A 17,195-nucleotide genomic window follows, 5' to 3' on the forward strand; every position below is an offset into this window, starting at 1 on the left:
ACAAAAAATGCCCTGTGCCTCATTGCTGAGTATCAGTGAGCACTCTGAGGTGCTCCCCTGGGAAGCGATGCACTGATGCCAGTGCCTTATCCACCCTTCAAAGCAGCTTTGGAACTCTTGTTCTGGAAGGGCTTTCAGAGCTATTGTCATACAAAAAGTCTGACAATTAAGTTCACAAGCTTCTCACCACGTGCTTACGTTGGCAGCACTGCAGGAACAACTTGGCAAGGTGTGTCAGTGTCTCACAGCTGTGTCCCTGTCAACATGTGGCAGGGTCTTGCTGGATTCATTATTGTTGTCGTGTTTTTTTCTGTGCCATAGCATGACAGCTCTGCTGGTCATTCCGGAAAAGGAATTCCAAAACTGCCTGGAAGGGTGGGCTAGGCCCGGGCATCAGTGCTTAGCTTCCCACGGGAAGCACTTTGAAGGTGATTCTAGTGATATTCAGCCACGAGGTGTGCAGCACTTGTTCCAGAATGAGTTCGCAAACTTAGTTGTCAGGTGACATCTGAGTGTAGGCCAGGGAGGGCTTTCTGGTAACCTTCTAGTACCTGGTAGGTTGTCTAGGTGTACGGGAGCATCAGCCACTAGGTAAGAACTGTTAGAAAGGGACAGGAATGGGCATGAAAGTGGCGGATTCAGTGCGGGAGCGATGGGTGGACATACTTAATAATATCTAGGTAGACGTTTGTCAGTATGAGCCTGAAATTCAGAGGACATTCCCTAAATCTTCCATACAGCCATTTGATTGTAAATTGCGATCACTTGATTGAAAACTCTTTTAATTAGTAAAATTTTTCCACTTAATGGTCAAAGGAAATCAGGGAGTGTGTATTAGTGAATCAGGGCCTGTTGGGGAAACCATCCTATCCTGTTAAATGCTCAAGTGAGGTTCTTTTCTTCATTGCATTTTCCCCTACCCTAAAATCATTCTGAGTGGTTAAATTTATCATATGGGATGTTGCTCATTGTCTGGAAACACATAGCTGATTGTGTCACCTCTACTCTTGTGGTCTCCCATTTATCTTGGCCGTGAGATGAACTTTCCACCTCTACGAATTATCTCTAACTGTGTCTTTGAAAATACATACTAGAGTATCTATTTTTCTTCCACAGCACCTCCTAACTTAAAAGAATCACTGTTTTTCCCTTTAATTAAACATTTGGCCCTTCAATATAGCCTTGTTTATAATCCTGGGTACAAATGAAAATACCACGATTAAATAAATCCTAGGAGTCCTAGCTCAGATTATCTCACCAAGGAGGCTACAAAATACTCTAAGATAAAAGGGAATACAGGATGGTAATGAGCGATAGAAAGCATTATCTCACTGAACAAAGGAAGGAGACACGTAAGCTGGAGTGGGCTGACTACACATCTCCCCCTTTCAGCTGGGTGTCCGTGTGGCTGACTCCATCAGTGGATAGCTGCAATTAGTTTTGGCCTCCCAGCATGCGAATGCCCTGTATATGTTTGTAAAACCTCCGTCAGATTATAAAGAGCTGGATCCTTCTAGAGAAGCTGAAAACATCATGATTGTTCTCCCAGACCTGGGATGCTAAGGCGTGGGCACATGGCCCAAATGCTGGCAATAAGAGGTATCACTTCCAGATTGCAATTGGCCCCTAATCACATGCAGAAGCAGGAACAGCATGGACTCCACTCTGGTGAGGTTGGTGGCAGCAATGCCCAGTTTTCAGAGGCAGCCGAAAGTGGCTCTGGGGACAGAAAGTTGTGTTCACTGCCCATGGGTTGGACTGTGTGGACTCTGCGTCCAGCTTTTGTGGCAGTGGTGTCTTGGTCAGACCAGCTCTGCTGTATGTGATTTTAGACACTGCTTTTGTCTGCAAGCCTCCTGGCCTGACATTCCTAGAAATTTCGTGATGAACCCAGCGTCCTTTCATTACACCCATTTCCTGCTCTCATTAATCAGAGCTGTTGTCTGTTGCTGGTAACTGAGTGACACACCCCAATTCCATGTGAAATACTTAATTTTAAGGATCTCAACACTCTTTCCTTCTATTGCTTTTTTATAGGAATGTCATTAGGATGAATTTCACTTTGCCTTGTATTAGTTACACATTTTTAAAATCAGATTTTTGATAGCAGAGACTGTATTGTGTTCATCTCCATATCCTCCTGCCAATACCCCTCTTTCCACACAGGAGAGATTTTTTACAAAATTGACTCGAGCAGGATCTAAATAGACCTTTATAGCTGCATGGAAACAAAATGGCCTCAGTGCACCCTGGTAGGGGAATGTAGAGCCCTGACAAACACGGGGAAGTAGGCGAAAGATTGTCCTTACATGGCCAAGGCTAAGGCAGTGAGGGCTCCCTAGGAAGCTTCATCTGTTAGGTCCAGGACACCACTGGTCAGTAAAAGCCAGAGAGAGAGAGAGAGATAATCCCTTCTCCAAGAATCTCCCATCAGAGGCCATTCACTGAGCAGTAACAGTTTGCATTTCAGTATTTCTCGGGTCTTCTGGTGAGTTATTATAGTGGACCCCATGCAATTCTTCTTTCCAGCAGGGTGGAGAGAAGTTTCTTTCTCTGTTAAAGAAAAACAAAAAGCAGTCCTACAACCAACCGCCTGCTGTCCATATCACTGTTTATTTCTGAGAATCCCACTTCCCTTTTAATGATATTGAAGAAAACCCTGTGTGAAGTTTGCATCTGTTTGTTATACAGGCACACCAGCCTAATTTCTCAGAATGCTCATTGGACGTGTATATAATACGGTACTTGTCGTCGTATTTCAGTTCTATTTGGGAAGAGTCTTGTGATCACAGCTTTATTGAGTTATGCCCATCCACCCTGAAATTCACCATAGAGCAAGCTCTTTAGAGCATGAATATGAGTGAGCTCCTCCTTTTTACCTGCTGTCTTTGAAGTTCACCATTGGTACTGCCAGGTCCTTGCTTTGCAGATCCACGTGGGGTCGTGATCCTGTCCCTACGCCATGGTCTTAAAGAGATGCGTGAATCCCATTTCCGCTTTCCATCTTACCTGTGAATTATGACTTACCAAAGTGCATCCTATACTTTCCCTATCCTCTAAAGTGAATATGGTTTGTGTTGGACAAGAGATACATTTATCATAAAAAATTGTAAGACCTTTCCCAGTTCCTCTTTCTTGAACGAAACTATTCAGGGTGAATTTTTCTCCACCAACCTAGGTTCTTTACTACCATGCTTAAAAGTATAATACAGTGTGTAATCAAAAGTATAGCCTCTGGTATCAGACTCCTGGGATCAAATTCCAGATTTTTCATGGAATAGTTTTCAACTATTAAAGTAATCATATCTGGATTTGTCATCTATAAAAGGTACAGTGCAATGACTTGCCTTGGTGTTGTGAGGGGTGAGTTAATTTTGACATTTGGAGACTCAGAGAATGGTTCTTAATAAGATTTCAATCCAGCTATTATTATCCAGATTTTCTTTGATTTATCTCATTTACAACTGTAAAGATAAGGCCATTCCTTAAGTTCTCAAAACTATAGCCAATTGGGATTTAAAAGATGTCCAAATACTATCACTGAAGCACTCAGCCTCTTAGCATAAATTAATTTTTTTAAATTAGTAAATCCTTTCCTTATTATTAATCATTTTCTATGCCATTAAAACATTATTTCATAGGCGAATAGATTTTGTCAACCTTGGTGCTAGTTTTCTCTAGACCACAACATATGGGAGCCTCTGACGGCTAAGAAGCTAAGTCTAAAATGCCTAAAATGCCCCAGTTCCAGGTTAGACTAGGACAGGGTCTGCTCTTAGATATCAGGTGTTCTCATTCTCTACCCCAAAAGGAAATCTAGTCACCTGGGGTCTCAAGTACCCCTTGGTACTCAAGGGTTTCAAGTCCAATAAAGCCCATATTTTGAGCAGCGGTAGGATTAACGGGAATGAAGGGAATTTGTTCTCTTGGGCCGTAAGGTTCTATTAACCTGGAGGACACACGTGAGTATAAAAATTTAGTCTACAGGGAAGCAGTACATGGAAACAGACGACAGCCACTCAAAATTCTTACATAGTAAAATTCATATTGTAAGGGAACAAATTCCATCGTATTACCGAGTTTCACAGGTAGGGTACAATTTAATCTTAAGAGTTTATTATTCCTCATTCAGGCCTCCAGTCTAATATCCCTTCCTCAGAGAGGCCTTCCCTAACCATCCTACCTAAAAAGCCTCTCTTTAGCCACTCTCTGCCCTTATAACTTTTGATTTTTTTTTCATATTTTACATCAGAAATTACATTCTTTTATTTTTTAATTTTCTTTCTCTCTAAGAATACAACACAAATTCCATGAGGGTGGGGGATATTTTGTTTATTATTTTATCTCTGTGTGCTAGGATCATGCCTGGCACATGGCAATCTCTCAGTAAAAATACGTCCGTTTGACTGAAGGAATGGACGAAAGCCTTGAAAGGACTTTGGCTTTATTTTGAGAGCCTGATTAAAGCAGTTGAAGACTTCTGTGCCGCGGAGTAATATCATCAGATTTACATATTAAAAAGACACTCTGGCAGCATCGTGTGCAGACCATCTCCATTAGCAACCAGGAAATTAAATTTACTTTCGGACTTAAATTGAAAATGCTAGAAAATGTCATCTGGGGGATAGAAAGGTCTGGGATTTGAAAAAATTGGAAATTAGGAAAATAAAAGAAGAAAAAAAGGAATAAGGAAGAGGAGGAGAAAGAGAAGGAGACGAGGAAAAGAGAAGCTAAAATTAAACATTTGTGAAGACAAAGGCCTGGGAAAATTAACTCCAGACAACCAAACAGAAACATCTCAGCAAGAGCACCGTGGAGAGGCAGGGAAGCTTGAATGGATTAACAGAATTCTCTGCACAGCTCTGGGTCATGAGATGCCCTATCTCTGGAGATCAGTTTGGGTTCTCTCGGATTTTCACCCATCATGATAAGGAAATTTTGTATTAATACATGAACTTAGTGATCCAGAAGTTTGCCTGAATCTTTGGAGCTCTCCAAGGTCAAGTATTAGGTGCCCAGCACACTGTTAGTGGGGTTGCGACTTGGGGTGCTGATGACCTCCCCTGACCTGCTGTGTATTTCACTACAAGGATGGTGGCCGTTAACTGCAGCAAAGAGTAACAGGTTCCTTAGCATGCTCCACTCACTTCCAGAATCTCAGGTGGGGAAAAGGAAAGGTCACATAATTAACTCGGAGTTAATAGAAGAACAGTGTCATGAGTCACACCACACAGTAGATCATTTTAAAATTGCATATAAAAACTGGGCTTTGGAATGCACTGTGCGACTTCTTTGGGAGAGGATTTACATCTTATTTGCTTTGCTTAAGCTAATAGTAAAATTAGTTTGTAGTCCCACCGCGTCTGAAAGCTACTTGGCAGCAGGTGGATTGAATGGAAGGAGAGTAGGAGAAAAGGGAAGAAAAGATACCAAGAGGGAGGAGCTGCTCGGATACATTGTCTGGCTGGGAATTTCAGGCCAAAGGAAAAATGTGCCACACGTCAGCTGCCTGGTACAGCAGCCTACACGCCTGTGAAGAATGAACTGCATAACCAACTGATATAATGAAAACCGCAAAGCCCAGTGGAATCAACATTTGAAAAACATTTGGTGAATGAATAAAAAAGATTTTTTTTCCTGCATTCAAAGTAAGGGCTCCTTATTTTATTGGAAATATACAGAAGATTTATCCAGTGTTTAATTTTCATTGGGTACTACCTTGATAAGAAGACACAGAAATCTCCCCTCCCTTTCTTCCTTCACCTCATCAGACACATCCTAAAATAGTAAAAAAAAAAAAAAAAAGGTTTTAATCCTTGGGTATAAATTCAACCGCTGCAACCAGAACTTAATACATCTGCTTTTATTTACTTATTTATTTTTTGAAAAGTAATATGTGATTGGCTCTAAGGTATATGTTTCTGAGACTGGAGAATGAGTTCGGTCAGTCTGGGATCAACTCTTGAGTGTCAGGGCCCCATCTCTGCTCGACTTGCTACTTGTGGCAAGGATCAGGATGACTCTTAGTGGTCCTTGTTAGAAGACGGTGCTATGGCCAACTCTCCAGGACAGCCCGGGCAGCAGGACACTCAGCCAGCTCATGCTGCTTCTCCCCTAGCAGTTAGGACCCACTGCTGAAGTGACCTAGGTCTTCGAGGCCATGTGGCTGTAAGAACCATTGCATTGCACCCTGCCCAGAGTGGTGAAAACTTGAAGACTTAACCCCCTTTTTTGTCAGGCACCCTCCAGTCTATTTTTCACCAGACCTTAGCAGGACCAAGGCACTCAAGCTTGTTTGTGTTTGTATCCAGACGGTGTGAATCTGTAACTCCTTGTAAATAGGCCACTCTTGGAGAGAATCTGTTTAGCATCCCCGTCATCAGACTACATAAACATCTGTTCCAAGATACTGTGTCTCAAGTATCTCTTGTACACCTCTAGGTAAGGATTAGACGTTACGTGACATCAGCAGAGTGTCACACGGAAGGGTAAAGGAACACAGGGAATAATGCTGACCAGACACCATCCAGTCACCCTAGGGATAGTTATATTACTTCTAAACTTGTCATCTAGCAACCATATTAACAGAGACTTTACATAACTCAAGTTAGAACATTCATTGTTACAGATTCTTCTCACTTATTACTTCCAAATTGCTAAGGTGGTACAGAGAGAAAACCAATGTCCAGGTGGCTCTGTGACATGTGTCAATGTTCTTACATGTCAGAGAATACTGGAGGTGTTGCTTGTTGGTAATGAAACAAGGGCTGCATTTATACTGGTAATTGTGCTAGGTTGCATGCAATAGAAAGTTGACCTCGGTGGTTTAAGAGAATAAGGTTTGGGTTTTTTTATGTGATGAAATTTGGAGATGGAGATTCTGGCTCTGCAAGGTGGCTCCATGGTGTCACTCAGGACCCAGGACTTGCCCCCCTTTCTGCTTTGACATCCACGCTGCCTGCCATTCTGCCTGTGTTCACAAAATAGCTTTTTCTCTGCTGGGCCTCACATCCAATTCCAAGAAAAAATAGGAGGATGGTGTGGGGACGAAATCGAGGGAAGGTGAAGGACAAAAGAAATATGCTGGAAGATTCTGTGCCTTTTTATCAGGAAAGTGATGATTTCCCTAAAATCTTAAAGAGTGGATTTCCACTTTCACATCTTTGTTCAGAACAGGAGCAAATGGCATCATCCTTGGGGCAAAAGTAAATGAGGAAAGTTGAGAGTTTCTTTTGCTCTTCCAAACAAAGTCAGGGCTCGATTGGTAAGAAATCTGAGAAATATTTTATTGGCAAGGATACTGGACAGGCCACTTGTGTTTTTCTCAAGCTATAACATGTGGGATATATAGTTTTTTCCAAATTCATTATTTTATTTTGCTACTCCAAACCATTTATCTTTGAGATTATTGCAGGTTTCTGAAACATAAAGCAAACAGGTAACCAGATTTTAACAAACTTTAGTTGGTGCAGAGACAGTGTAGCATTAGACCTAGGTGTTAAGGGCCTTACTTAATTTTCGTCCTTACCTGACTGAGCTCTGCTGAATGGTAGGGAAGTCAATGGGGAGGGCAGGGTTTGTGGTTTTTTTCTCCACTATTTTTTCCCAAGCATCTACTCATCACACATAGGAAAGCTCGAAAGTACACGTTCAAATGATGAGTCAGTAGATGTGGGATTTGGCACCAACACTGATTGGCTGTAAAATAGTGAGCATGTGACTTGACCTTTTCGGCCTGCTTTTTCTCCTCTCTGAAAGGGTGACATTACATGCAAATGTGCCTCCTGGGGGTATAGAGAAGGTCAAATAAGATAATGCACGACAAACATTTTTTGCACAGTGTAGGCAAAGTGCTTGCATTTCTCTGCTGCTCTGACTCTGGTCCCCACACTCCCTCTTTAGTTCCTTCATTCACCCCAGCCCACCCCCACCCGTGGTGCAGCGCGGGCATCACAGAAGCCCCTTCTGATCCATGCTGAAAACCAAAGCTTGGATGCCTCCTAGCTGATCTAAGCGCATATAAATTATAAGTGGCAAAGCTTGACGGTTAGGTTTGAAACAAAGTAACATGCAATAAGCCTTTGTTATTTATAACTTGCTTTTTCCAGAAAGGATTTAAGGAGGTGAAGAATTGTTATTACTTTAATCTGGCTGCTCTGAGGAACACATACATACAATGGCTTATAGATAGTTTAAAAGATGAAGTATTATTCCGCCTATTGAAAGAAAAAAAAGGGTTGAAAGCCCCCATGCAGGGGTTTCAAGAATATAAGGAACCCAAAGATATAGAACAGAAGGAGATGAAGCACAAGGAAATTAGGCTAAGCGCTGTTACATAGTGATGGTTTTAAAACTCGAAAATGGGTTAATAAGGTTACTCTGGGAGTTTTGAGAAAGGAGATAAATTCTCATCCGTGGGAGGGAGTGTAAGTGCAGCACACTAAGAATAGAGCATGTGGGATTCATTATCGCTTCCACTTATTTACTTCAAAATAACAACTGACACTATACAATCCACAAAGTGCTTTTGCACGAGCCTCTCATTTACTTCTCACAACACCCTGTTAATATATTATGGACATGCTCCCGGAAGAAGCATCTAACAAAACCAAAATTTGAACCAAGTTCCTATGAATTGAAATCTGACGCTGAATCCATTGCCTTTCCCACTTCAAACACTCTGCTTCTATGGTACTGGACTGCAGTCCAAGGCCTATATTCCTGCCCTTGGCTGCTGGGACCACTTTTCCCCCAGTTGCTCAGTACGAGACCTGTGCTTCAAACTATTGACTCTTTTTCTCTCCCACATCTGCATGGTGTAGGCGTTTACCATTGGCAATCCTCAAGACCTGTTTCAGTTGAGACAGATGAATACACTCCAGAGATTCACTGCACAACAGTGTACCCGCAATCAACAGCGACGTCCTGTAGAGGTGAACATTTGTGACAAAGTTAGATCCCACATTAAATGTTCTTACCATGATAAAATGAAAATGAAATAACTGCCGGAAGAAATTGTATCGAGTTTCCACCACCCGATGAAAAGGATGCTCAAAAATAAAAAATGACATTTAGTTATAACGAAAGTAAAATAATAAATACATGAATAAACATGTGTTCCGAAAAAGCAGTAGGTGGAAGTAGAGACTGTAGACTCAGTCTTTTCGTGATTCATTAAAGCACGTTGGAGTTTTAAAGCTGCTTAGTTTGAATCAATCATGAAGAACCACTCACTGAGCTTGGAAGGCGATGGAGCAAACGCAGGGAATTAAGACCCTCCGTTAGGCAGCACACACATGTGTATTTCCTGATATATAAAAACAGAGCTCAAAAATATTAATAATTTTCTTCTGCAGTGTAGCACTGGGGTCATCGGCTGCTACGGTTCCATTTACCCTTTATGGCACACCTTCTGTGTATTCAAAAAAAGTAGATTTTAAATTACTAATGTCATCTCCTGTCCCACAAACAATCTAACACGATTATTATTAATCATGTAATAACTAATTGATTAACCAAAATGCTGTTGACTACCTATTAAATGCCAAGTTGTTTCCTATGCTCTCATCACGTGTAGAGCACTGACTATGTACCTGGGAGATTAAGCATCTGCCCTTGGCACATAAGTGGGCTAGACAAAGAGTTAATTACAGGAACTCCATAAATGTGGCAGGCAGGTGCCTGACAAAGCTGTACTCAGCTGCTAAGGAAGCCTAGGACAGGGGATCCTCACCTCCCACGGGAGTGGGAGGAGCATGTCAGGAAAAGCTTCTGTTCTGTTTTATGACATTTTTCCTTAATGGGAATTGCCTGGCAAGGATGATCTGATCACTCAATGGTGAATTCCACAGGGCAGGAGCAAAAGCCTTTTTCACCAGGTCCTGTGACCTGAAATTTAATGATGCGGCAAGGGTGTTAGGGAGGCCTTTTGGGACTCAGCCTGCTTCTCTGCAGCACATCGCCCCCGACTCCCCAATCATCAACGCCTGGAATACACAGAATTGGTTACGGCAGGCAGAGAGGTCATTTAATTGGGCGATCTCTGCAATCCTAGAAAAAAAACCCTCACAGGTAGGAACAAATGGAGTGGGAGAAATCTCAGCTCAAGAGGCATTCAGGAGGAGGAGGAGGAGGAGAAGGGAGAGGATCTGATGATAGGCACGTTTCCAGCGGGTCACCGGATGACGGTGAATGGTATTACAGTCTAGCGACTCACAGGAGAAGGAAGAGGGCAAGGTGACAATGGAAGACACAGAGTTCTTTTTCCTAGAATATACTTTGTAAGAAGAACGAATCTTTTTAATTTTAAATAGCAATTGCCTTCTGCCCAATGCTTTTGTATTTTGTTCAGTTTCCAAACAAAATGGACACTGTCAAACATGTTTTAGCACTGCCTAAATACACTTGGTAATGGGATAAATTTAGACATTGATTAGAAAGACAACTGGAGCCTGTGCATAGCTCCCGGCAAACTCTGTCACTTGTTAGCTAATGATTTCCAACAATTCGTCAGACAGTTTTTAGGGTTATGTCTCTCTAGGCACATGTTGAAGAAGTAACAGAGATTAAAAGTTTGGGGGCCCTCAACCAATATTGGGTAGGCTACCCTGACCTCCTGGTGGCATGTGCATCCTTGATACATTGTTTCCACCATCCCCGTGTTGGTACTTGTGATACATCTGTCACACTGGCACACAGTGCAAAGAGCATGGCTAACAAAACTGTCCCGTTTGGGAGGTGTAGAAAGTGCGTGAACTCTGGGCTCTTTTAAAACAAGAAAATGCTTAGCTGGTTCATCATTATGCTCTCTCGGCGGTATGCCAGAAATTACACTAACCAACACGTTGCTGGATAGATGTCCCGCCCTAACACAGGAATAAAAATTACTGGTAGTTATTAGGCAGAAGGACACCGTAAGCCTTCAGGTGGCCGCAAAGCGTGTCTGCGAATGTGCTTCCAGAGTGTTCACAAACTGTGTTCCAGGAGGCAGCCAAATCCTCTTTGAAATTCTGGTTATACATTTCTTTGGTCTTGAGCATATTGCTTTATCTCAGTTAAGACAAAGTTGAACTTCAGGCCATTTCTTAATTTAATTGTGTTGATTTCCTTTCCCACAAATACTTACTGAGGCTCTGCTTGAGCTCAGCACCATTCCAGGGCTGAAGGATGAAGCCCAAATTCCTGACCTCAAGGGGGTCTTTTTTATTTTGGAGTGTGGGGAGAGTGAGACAGGTTGTTGTAAAACACAGTTTTCGATCACTAAGCACAGCCATGCACAGCAAATAGGGAGAACGGGGAGTGCTGGGGAGCTGCTGTACTCCGAGTGTCAGGAAGGGGCCCTCTGAGTTCCTGTTATTGATTTAAACAAGGACAGGAAGACAGTTAAGCTAACATTTGGGAAGCTGAGGCCTCCACGCAGAGGGTAGAACATGCTCAAAGGTGTGAGACGTGAAGGAGAACGATGCATTGAAGAGACAGAAGGGGCCTGCATGGTGAGACTACGCTACGTGAGAGAGAGGGGACGGGAGAGCAGGAGGTTGAGCCTTCCCGAGGCCCGTGCAGGGCAGAGGTAGCAGGTGATTTGAGTTAACATCGACAACATCACTCAGGCTGGATAGCAGAGCATGGAATTTGGGAGACAAAAAACGAAGCAGGAAAACACTTAGGAAGGGATGCAGCGGCCTGAGAGAGCCACTGAAGCTTTAGAAGTTACAGATGGGAAAGCTGAAATGTGCATTCCTGGTCGCGTCGGCAGTGCTTGTTGAAGGACTGAATAAAATACATGTTAAAAAGAGAAAAATCAAAGTTGACCATTTTTAGGTTTTGGTTTGAGCTTCCTAGGTGGCAGGGCTGTTACTAATGTGGGAAATTCTGGCAAAAGAACAAGTTTGGGGGCTAAAATCAGGAACTTAGCTTTGGACATCATACTAAGTTCTGAGGTAGCTCGTTAGACATCCAGAGATGTCACAGGTGGTCAGACGGGGATGTGTGCGGCTCAGGGCAGGGGCGGGATGGAGATGCAGATTTGGAAGTCCTGAGAATAGCTGGAGGGCAGAAGGAGCATACCTAGGGTGGGATGACTGAGAGTTTGTTATTGGTGAAAATGGTGCCTAAGTTAGGATACGGGGAGGTGCTGAAGTGGAGGGTGGAAGACAATGTGTTAGGGAATTGCGATTAATCCTTCCTGGGGCTGTCAAATCCACTTAGAATGCCTGCAGGAAAAGAGGGAGGGGACAGAGGCCAATGTGCTAGAGGTGCCATGATTAGAGGAGCAGGGACTGTGTTGGTAGATGTTGGCAACCTGGAAGGATGAGGGTGCCAAGCTGAGGATTTGCATTTTCAAGCATCTGGGAGAAAGAAAGATACTGGCTTGGGTGCAAGTTGGGCATACCTTACCCCTACACCCAAGATATAGGCCCCAGGGAGATAGTGAGGGGCACACCCTTGTCTTGGAAGAGCTGCTAGGAAAGTGGCATCTCTGGGGACATCCTGCTGCAAGTTAGCTCATCAGAATCCTTGGGGGACCAGTTGGAACACAGGGTGCTGGGCTCCAGCCTCAGCGGCTCTGATTTAGCAGGCTGGGGCAGGGCATGACAGTTGGCTTTTTTAAACATGTTTCCAGGCGATGCCGCTGCTGCTGGTCCATAGACCACCTCTGAGAACCACTGCCTTAGAGCTGGAAGTTTCAGAGAAGAGGTCGAGGGGACATGGCTGATAATGGACTGGAGGGAGAGGCAGCATGGAAGCTTTGGGACATTAGCAGGGATGTGATAACGAACGAACGGAAATGTTCAGGGGGGTTCCTGAAGAAACCAGAGCTGTGAGGTCTCCTGGGATCAGGTCGACACTGGAAGGAAAGTGATCAGCGGGAGCCACGGGGCTCCGCTCACCTGGCAGCTCTTGACGCCCACCCATCACTTGGGATGGTGTGTAGACCTGGAGAAAAGTCAACGGCTCTGCAGGGCAGCTCTCCACCAGGGCAGGTTCATGTGTGCGGAGGCTACAGAGGGGAGTTGTGACTGGCAGCCACTGGCTTGTCCCCTGCAGAGAGGGGCTGACCGATTCAGTGGGAGGGCAAGCCTGATGGAAGGGCAGCGGGCGGGCAGCGGGGGACACCCACCTCTGGGTGCTGAGTCAGCTGGAGCTTGGGGTGATCTAAAAAACGTTAGGTCCAAAGACAACAAGCAGGTCTTTTGCATCATTAGCAGCAGTGGGTGCTATGGTGTCAGGGCGGCTTCGCCCTTTAAATCTCAGGGTCCTGGAGGGGCAGGGAGGAGAGGAGCTTATCTAAGCAGACTCTTGCCGATCACTTGGAGTGATTATTTTCAGGCACAATTGGATCCAGGTGCTCAAACCCTGTCATCTGGCCTCCGTCACGCACACTCTCCTCAATGATTTCAGCTGTGTTGGCTTCGTTTCCAGAAAGGACCACGCCTCCTGGTGGCAGTCAACAGCTGCAGGCTTCCATCTCACCACTCAGAAAACCCCCGAAAAGAAACGTTTTCTTTCCCAGTAGTCCATCCTAAATTGGGCTGACGTACCAATGCTCGAACCAGTCACTGCAGCTGAGGGGACAGAGGCTCTGATTTCACCTGGTCTGCTTAATGTTCCCCCCAAACACGGCGGTTCTCTGTCAGACCAGATCACGTGCTCACCCTGATCACGTGGACTCAAAGCCGAGGAAATTGGTTTCCCAGTAGAAAATTGTGTGTTACGGGACAAAAGATAGTAACATTACTAAGAATATTTATTGAAAACTAGTGTTCCTAAGTCACGGTGCATTCCTTCGTGCAGTTTTCACAGAGCCTGGTGAGAACGGTACTGGGATTATTCTGACTTTACTCAGGCTTTGAAGTCATTTCCTCGTTTTCTACGGCTTGTGAGGGGCAGGACAGAACCTGGAGGGAATTCTGGGTAAGGAAGAGGGACAAAGTGCCACGGGGCAGGTGAGTGGGGAAGAGACTAATGGGGGAGGTGAGGCAGGTGGCCCTGGGGACAGGCGGGCACCTGCTCTGTGTGGGGTGGGCAGCATAGACCGTGGCACAGCCAGGCCAGACAGGGAGGCAGACCAGGGCAGAAAGTGAGAAATCACAGCAGCTCCGAACCCAGAAACTTAGACTGAGTGGTGATGGCCTTAAAGCGGCTGCCGTCAGCATCCCTTTCACTGACTCCCTCTACAGACAGGTTAAAGCCCAGATGGCAGGAGCTGAGGAAGGAGAGGAACCGGGAGTCCGTGCCCTCTAGGCATCACAGATCAGTTTGTGGAGGCCCTGGGACGTTTACCAGCTCCTTTTCAATTTCACTTCACCAGCCTGGATTGTTTTGTTTACAATCCGCCCTCTTCCCCCCTAGGGCCGAGTCCTGTGTAATTATGCTGAACCTGAGTAGAATATGTGTGATCCTGATTCACGCAGTAAGAAGGCCCATTTTGTTACCTTGTACACCACTTTCAGGTAAGACTGCGGAATGATAAATTGAAAGGGGCCTTTCTGCAGTTGTGTTGCTCATGTCCAGACAGAAACTCTTTCTGTGAAAGAATCGCCAGTATCACAGTGTGCTGGGAGCGATTAGGCCGAGGTGATGGATTCCTAGCTGCCCTTGAGAGGGCCCCTCCTTTGTCTCTGAGTGGGTTTCTCTCTCCTTATTTGCCTTCAATTGATCATAACGACTGCAATAAAACCCATTTCACCTTAATAAAAAAGAACCAGAGAGACTCATTCCATACATTCCAACATCACTGGCACAAGTGCTGATTATTGATCTGAAAATAGGTCACACCTTAGCCTGGTGATATTCAACTTCGTTTTCCCCCTTCAAATTTTTCAGTAACAGCCACCAAGGCTTGCAACGGAATTGCTCTAGCAGAACAACATGGTAGGCGCAGGCCAGAAAGCCTCTCCTGGGTCAAGGTTCATCATAATGAAAACCGCAGAGACCCAAATACGTTTGCTAAACAGTTAACAACTCATGCTGTTCTCCCCAGGGTTGCTGACTCTCCCATCGTTAAATTCAATTTCTTCAATATAGCTGATAATTACGGTATTGAACAATTGATTTTGCATAACCACATAACCAAAGCTGATTTGGCTGTCATTACCGTGAAAGGGAAAATGACAGTGTCGCTCCAGAATGTCACATCCTCCTGAAGAACTGTTAAGGGAGGCAAAACTCCAATGCATCTAATTCTTTCCAGATGAGCAGTTGTGCCAGCTCTTGGTTGTGAAGTGAGAAGGAGATATCTTGGAGGTGACAGCAAAGTGACACCGGGGCCATGGCTACCTTTACTTTCATTCCACAAAGTTCATTGTCTTCAAACCTCACAGTTTATGGGTTGATGAGGGTATTTTGCCAAGGGCACAAACCTAAGAGCCGTTCTGAGCGAGGGCCATGGAGCTCTGTGTTCTGTCTCTTATTTTATTGTGGACAGTAAACACTGTCATATTCCATTCTGTTCTGCGGAGGTCTATCGAGTGCCCGTGTGTCTCAAGTGCTCAGCGAGGGGCTGTGGGTTTGTGTGATTTGTAGACATCGTTTTTCCTTTTGTGTTGGAAAGCACCATGGTGGCGTTTCCAAGAGAAGGTTTTTCACTGTCAAATAGATTTCTGCTCGACTCCATGGCCGTCACTGTGTGTTACTGTGTTGTGTATGTTCTCCCCATAAACCACAGACTGAAGGGAGCAACTTCACAGTTAAAATCGCAGGGGCCATTGCCGTCCAGTGGACGTATTACTGTGTGACCCCAAGGTGGGCTGGTCCTCACCCACGGATGCTGGTCAGGCTCAGTAGAGGTATCAGGGAGTCTGATATTCCCAATGCAAGCGGACTGACCAACACTTAGAAATTACGGACATTACACAAAGAGCAAAAAGATTTAAAGTGTTCATATTAATCTGGACATAACCACATTATTATTTTTGCTACTTTATTATTTACTTTGTATACTCCCATATGCCACATGGGCACATACTCACACAAAAATGGGGATGTGCTGCTTTATAGCCTGTATTAAAAAAATAAAAAGAGACCGTGGATTTGTGTTAGTCTTTCCCACATGTGTTCATTAAGCACCTGTTGTGTGCACCGCTCCGGGCATGGTGATTTGTGAACAAAAGGCCAGTTCCAGATTTCATGGGGGTACGAATTCTCTTGGGGCTGTACAGAGAACTGACAATAATGAAATGAGCAAGAAAGTGGGAAGAAAACACAACAGGCTGGGGTAATAGATAAAGCTTGGGAGAGGCTTTTGTTGGGATGGGCGAGGGGTCCTCATTCAGAAGATGACAGTAAATGTGAATTGAATCACAAAACCAGGAGTGGGGAACATTTCCGTGTTTGAAGGTGGCAATAGTTTAGCTATAATCAAATAAGGTCTCATAGAAGAATCTCCAATTAGATACACTTAACAAATTTACATGATGTTGTAAAAATCTAGCTACTATATACTTAATTTCAAAAAATGAAAACTATCTGTTAATTTTAAAGTTTCTCTTTTAAAGACTTTGTTGTGTTTGCTTTTTGTTGGAAAGCCTTTGACTATTTGGCTGTAGCGTGGAGGTTCAGAGTTTCAGTCAGTCCTGTAGCTGGGTATCCGTCATCGGTGACCTTCTAGGCAATTCGATTTGGGTTTGGTAGGAGAATGTAGATTCACAGCAATAAATGGTTGAAAAGCATGAAGGCATTTGGGGGCATGTTTTCAAAAACGTGGGTATTCTGCTTCCTTTTTCTATATTTCAACTGGATCTTTTCTTAGCATCAAACAGTGACTTTAAAATGTCACCCACTGAGAGCTCAATCAATTCCATCTACAGCCCTTCAGATGCCTTGGTGACATCAACTAGGTGAGTATGAAATGCAAATCTGAGTGAAGTCATGATTCTCAAAGGCAGGGGAGCTTTTGTTGTGTTCTCTGATAAGTAGCTGCAGAGTCTTCAAATGATTCACATTTATCATCCTGCTCATCAGTGACATTTGCTAATTGAGGAAAATGTTCGTCTGAAATTTCCTTTTGAAGAAGTGTTTTGAAAACAGATAGCTTTTTTTAAATGCTTGGATTTTTTGCCACACGTCATATATAAACGTAGTCGTGCTTTGCAAAGAGATATCCAAGTCATTTGGATTTGACATGTCACACAGAAATGCTGCATTTCTATAGAAGTCTTCTCTGAATAATTCACATCACTGATTCTGTTCTTCAT

Source organism: Otolemur garnettii, unplaced genomic scaffold, assembly GCF_000181295.1.
Source record: "Otolemur garnettii isolate 467f Iridium unplaced genomic scaffold, OtoGar3 scaffold00010, whole genome shotgun sequence".
Taxonomy (NCBI): domain Eukaryota; kingdom Metazoa; phylum Chordata; class Mammalia; order Primates; family Galagidae; genus Otolemur; species Otolemur garnettii.